This window comes from Physeter macrocephalus, chromosome 9 (assembly GCF_002837175.3).
Source record: "Physeter macrocephalus isolate SW-GA chromosome 9, ASM283717v5, whole genome shotgun sequence".
Classification (NCBI taxonomy): Eukaryota; Metazoa; Chordata; class Mammalia; order Artiodactyla; family Physeteridae; genus Physeter; species Physeter macrocephalus.
Genome location: NC_041222.1, coordinates 14,226,087 through 14,232,086, shown reverse-complemented (window position 1 = coordinate 14,232,086; position 6,000 = coordinate 14,226,087). Strand labels below are relative to the sequence as shown.

At 39.0% G+C, this 6,000-nt stretch overlaps 1 long non-coding RNA gene across 1 annotated transcript in view; it reads right to left on the bottom strand.

The window, feature by feature from the left end:
• LOC114486848 (uncharacterized) overlaps positions 1-6,000 on the bottom strand; it is a 54,478-nt gene that overhangs the window by 46,574 nt on the left and 1,904 nt on the right. The window contains exon 2 of the long non-coding RNA XR_003681149.2: positions 3,425-3,500. This is a non-coding gene — a long non-coding RNA (uncharacterized lncRNA). The remainder of the gene's footprint in view (positions 1-3,424; positions 3,501-6,000) is intronic.

Sequence of the window (6,000 nt, the reverse complement as noted above, 5' to 3'; positions counted from 1 at the left end):
AAACAAACAAACAAACAAACAAAAACCAATGTGCTTTGTTCTTCAAACTTTAACATATATTCTATGTGTAATATGAAAGAAGTTGAGAAATAAATGTACAAACATGGCAATAATGTTTGTTTGCTAAGTTGGGTACTAAATGACTGACTACTGTTTTTATTGTTCTTAATGTTTTATGATTGTTTCCTTTTTCTTATTTATTTATTTATTTATTACTATTAATGGCTAAAGACAGAAAAAGATTTTTAAAAAGAAAAAGTCAGCAAACAAAGAGTGCCTAAAAATCACATCAGACTATTGCAGTCTTCAAATATTTCCTAATCCAGAGAAGTACAACTAACAACGGTTTTATTAGACCACTGACAAAGAAACATCTCAAAAATATTACTTCACTCGCAAAGCTAGAAAATCACAGAAAATGTCTCCTTGAGTATGTACTGTAGTAATTTCTAAAGCCCTACGTAAACCGCTACTCAAAATCTCCAGAACTTTCCCTAGTCTGCACAGTTCAGTCTGGCCCTTGCCCTGGGCTAACCAAAAGCAACCTGTCCTCTGGCCCATAGGCCACACACATCCAGGCTTTGCAATAGGGCCAGAGGTATGGCTGGTCTGCCTACCCTAATCCTGGTGATTACCAGGACATTACAAAATAAGACTTATCTGTGGGTTTATATTTTTATTAAATTAAATCTCCTGAGGGTGTCAGGGTTATGCAAAAACCGCATTTACTAATCCTTGCAACAGCTCGAAGAGATCACTGCAAAATCAGACTGTGAATACACTGACCACGTCATACTGATTCAGTGTGCAGCATAATCTTCTGAGCGTTATTTGGTGCTGCTAAGCTGTTGAGGGGCTAAATGAAGCCTTCTCTGTCCCTGAGATGGTATGTCTTTCAAAACTGGAAAATTCTTTCCAGGCCATTTGGACATTAGTACACACTTCCTGAGCCCTTATTTATCCAGCACGTCACTATAAGGGTACGGCACTGTTTATAGAAAATGCTAGAAGATGTATCTAGCACCTTGTCCAATTTGTTTAAGATGACTGAATTCAACCATATAAAGAAGCACTGTCATAGTCTGTGTGTGCAACTAGCAACTATTGCCAGGCAAGGAGAAGGGAGTGCTGACTATATTCGTTTTCTCATTGTTTAGTCACCTGGCAAAAATGAAAGCTAGCAATTTCCGCAAGCAAATGCCAAAGCTACTTTCAATATGGTGTCAACACTTCAAATATATTATGCTTTCGTTTTTGGAAATGAGGATTTCATAAATCGAATTAAATCAAACTGAAATTTAATAAACACAGAGATCTAAGAATTCAGCATGTGAATTGTTGTTTGCGATTTTCTTCCGTGCTCATGTTAGCCATTAACCGTGCACGTTTGAAATGTTCCTGACAAGGTCACCACCAGCCACCATGTGGCGAAATCAGATGGACACTTCCCATCCCTAAACTCCCTCACCCCTCAGCAGCATTTGACCGAATTAACCACTCCCTCCTGCTTAGGAGCTTCCTCCTTCCCACAAGAATGCACACACCTGCTTTTCCAACTTGTCTGGCAATTGTTTCTCACTCTCTTCTGCCTTATTAACTTACTCTTCTCAGCACAGCCTCTAAAAGTTGGCATTCCTAAGAGCTCAGTCCTGGGGTCTCAAATTTGCTCCAGCTACACTTTTCCATGACGACCTCTGCTGTCTTATGATTAAAAACAACAACAACATGCTGAAAACTCCCGAATTTACATGGAAGCCCAAACTTTTCTTCTGAGCTTCAGCCCTAAATCTAACCTGTTTAGCAGACATTTTTATTTGTGTGTCACACAGACTTCTCAAACTTCACATCCAGAACCAAAATCATGGTTAAGAACATTTTCCTTCTTAAGCTGTTTTTTTCCCCTTTCTAAAAAAAAAATCCAGTCTTCAGCATCTTAGTAAATGACACCCCATCCATCCAAGTATTCAATCTAAAACCCTGAACATCATTTTTGTTCCTCCTTCTACCTCACCAAGTCCTGTTGTTCTAATATCCCAGATGAAGGAGCAGTCTTTTTATAACCTAATATCGGAGGTGACATACCATTGTTTCTGCTGTGTTTTATTCATTAGAAGTGAGTCATTAAATCCAGACCACACTCAAGGAAAGGGGATTACGAGAGGGCACTCCACGTTTGGGGGCTATCTAAGAGTCTGTCAAAACACTCCCCCACTATTCGGTCAGTGCTCCCAGCCCTGCCAAGAGCTTCTCTCCTTACATTGCCACATGGCCTAGTGGAAGCAGTTGTCGATGTTTCTTTTGGATTCCAGTGCCTGGCATGAGGCCTCGCAATGACCTGTTGGACTGAATTGAATTGTACGTCTCTAAGGCATGGTCAGAATATGTAAACAGTGCTGACGGTTGGAACTAAATTGAGAAATAAAGCTTTTAAAATGGGATGTTTCCTTTGGAGGTGGTCTAGTTCAGTGTTCTCCAATCTTTTCCACAGTCCCCTGAAAACAGATCTAATGTTTTTGAGGAATATGTGGTAGGAATCTGGAACACACCAGTTATGATGATGAGGAAGAAGGAAGGAGACAGGTGGTGAGAAACAGGGATGACTCTGTCATCCTTGTAAGGGGCTTAAATGATGGTTTATTGTCTTCTCTGTGCCTCTCTGTCTCAGGAAACTCTGGAGTTTAAGATTGAGGAAAGCAGAAGAGATGACAATACAGAGGGGCAGCTTATAGGGCACTCAGGTACTATTTTTATTATAAGAGGAAGTGAAGGAGGACATTTGCTTACCACTACCCTCAGTTTCCCAAATGATAAAGGCCAGAGAACACTCAAATCAAATTCACCCTTTTCCTGTACACAGGATATGCCCAGAATTCCTGCCTACCATTTTTTTCCCTAATGATCTGGGTAAATACAGTAACATAGATTATCCTTCTTCTCTATCAAAAGCATAGACTTCAAGCATCCAGCCCTATGACTCCAGTCCTGTTTTTTCTCCAGTGTTGAGTATGCCTTCAAACCATCATTTCCCCAAACTGCAAAATACAATTCTGCATGACCTAACACTCCAAATGCTCCTCTGGAGGAAAGGAAAAAAATACAACCTATGAAAGTAAGCCAAGGAAATCCCTTTTAATGCTTCACTCCCGTGTCAAAAGAATCCACCGCCAAGGCCTAAAATTCCTAAGGAGAAAGGAGGATATTGTTTCATTTATTCCTCTCTCATCATAAAATAGGTACCAGGGGTACAATACGTCAGGAACTCTGCTAGGCACAGGAATCACAAAGATAAAAGATACAAAATTCAGCCTTCGATAAGCTCACATTCAAGAGCAGGTAAGAATCCTATTGTACAGTGTGCTGTGATATAGAGAGAGGGGAGCACAGGGTCGGAGCACTGATGAGAACAAAGAAGATGGCATCCTACCTAGGTCGAGTCATCAAACGAGACTTCTTAGGGAGGTAAGAACCAGGTGGAATCTTGAAGGACAAGCCGTGATAGGCTAGAAAAAAAAGCAGAAGAGTTACATTTCAGCAGAAAGGAAGCCATGTTAAAAGGCAGAGGCCAGAAAGAATGTGGTGATTTCAAGGCACTACAGTTAGTCCTCAAAGAGTGTGAGGAAGGGAGGATGAGAGAAGAGGGAGGAGAGGTGAACAGAGGTTTGCCATGCTAGGGAGTGTGGAGTTTACCCCCCAAAACAGTGGGAAGCCATAAAACATTCTGGGCAGGAGAACAAAGTGGCCAAATTTGTATACTAGAAGGAACTCTGACATTGGTGGAGAGAAATGATTGGCAGACCCATTAGGGGGCTGCTGTAGTGAAGAGACAATAAATTAAAGAGGGCTTAAAGTAAGGCAGTGAGGGCATTGAGGAAGGGACAAACTAGAAAGGCCTTCAGAATGTAAATCTGATAAGATTCACATTCAATTTAAGGTTAAGGGGAAAAAAAAGGGTGTCAGGGATGATTCACAGCTTAATGGCTTGAGAAGCTGAATAGAAGATGGTGATATTGACTGAAACAAGAGATAAAGGAATTCCCACATTTCAGGGAAGATGATGAGTTTAGTATTGGACATACTGATGCTGCAGGGACTTAGGACCAATTTCCTCCGTTACTACGATCTTGGATTCATTTAAATGAAGACAGATCTTTTGGTCGGTAGAAATTTAGACTCCAGGTCTTGAGAGCTTTGGGAAAGGTTTTGTATCAGATTTAATCAGTTCTGAAATCATAACACCTTCCCAAGCTGTCTCCCACAACTCCCCAAAATAACTTCCCACTACCATACAGGGATTGGGGCATATAGGGGACAAACAACTGAGACTGTCTTACTTAAAGATACCGACAGCTGTACAGGACTAGCTCTTGGTCTGTTACTAACTTACTCTAAGGAAACTTTAACATTGAAAATCACATTTCACAGGTAATTCAGAGCCACATCAACTTGAAAAAGTTATTAATTTATGTTCAACTCTTATTTATTAAACACATTCCATACGCCAGTCACTAAAGTACTTGCCTTCATAGAACTCACCAATAAGAGGAAACACATATTCTCCAACTTTCCCACTGGCACCTTCATTTAGGAGTATGGAACTAGGTCTGGTTTCTGGAGATATGTGGGTTTCCAGAACTATTTTAGCTCAGATGAGAACAGTAGAAAGCCATTATGGAGATATGGTCTGTAAATGACATTTTCATCTTAAAGAGCCCCTTGCAGTGATGAGGAGAAAAAGCAAAGTTTGAAGGTCTTCTGTCCTCTCTGATCTCACTGTTAATTCTAGTTGAATATTAAATGGTTTTAAGATTTAAAATATTATATCTCAACTGTCAAGTTTCAGTTGCTGTGGAGCAGCCAGGTAGGTGACCACATATGCAGGTGTCTCCAAAAGAGAGATTTAATTCAAAGATGCGGGTGTAGGAGTCATACATGTATAGATGTTGTCTAATGCTGTAAAATGGCTAAAACCACTCTTAGAATACGTGTGCAAAAGAGGAATGCCAAGGACTTAATGTTGGGAAAAAAAAATTTTAATTCTACATGGGAAAGAAATGGTTTTATGAGGGTGACAACAAAAAATAACAAGCAAGAGCACTAGGCAGAAAAGCCAAGTGAAAAAGAACTTCGAGTAAAAACAACTGGCCAATAATGTCATATGCTGAGGAAAATTCAAGTAAGATACATACTGAGATATCTATTAGCTTAGGAAGTTTTTTTTTTCCTTTTTGATATTTGCCTTTTGGCAATATGTTTTCCAAGGTAGATGTGAAAACTTTATGTAGTCAAATGTATTCATCCTTATATGACTTGTAGGTTTTGTATCATATGACTTTTCCCACAAGAATATACACATGTATTTTTTTCATGCATTCTTCTACTACTTTTAATTGTTTTAGAATTTTACTTTGGTGTAATATATGAGGAACATACATAATTTTTTACTTTGGTGTAATCTATGAGGTATATATATAATTAATTTTTTAGATGGCTACCCAGTTGATAGAAGTTATCTTTTCCCACTGATTTAAAATGTCATCTATCATTTATTCAATTTCCATTGATCTATTTATAGCCTAGTACTACACTATTTTAATTACTATAGCTTTTACAATGTGTTTCAACATTTGCTAGGCAAATTACCCCTTGTTAGTCTATTTTTTCAACAACTTTCCTTGATCATTTTTGCTTATTTAGTTTCCATATTTGCATCTTAAAAATCAGTTCTCCTACTTCCAAAAATACTACTGGAATTTCATTGGGTTTACCTTAAATGTAGAGACCACACATCATCTCAGGGGGCAATAGTTCTGCTAAAACCGTGCCTTGCTCTTTTTCTTCTTCACAAACTGCCGTTCAGAGTAAATGAAACACTATTACAAGTAGTTCTCCTTTGGGCTCTAGATCTCTAGCTCTAAGCAAGATTACCTGAACTAAGGGTACATACATAGGACTGATGTAAAACTGAGGTCCTGGTGGAGGGGGAAATACACGCTTCTATAC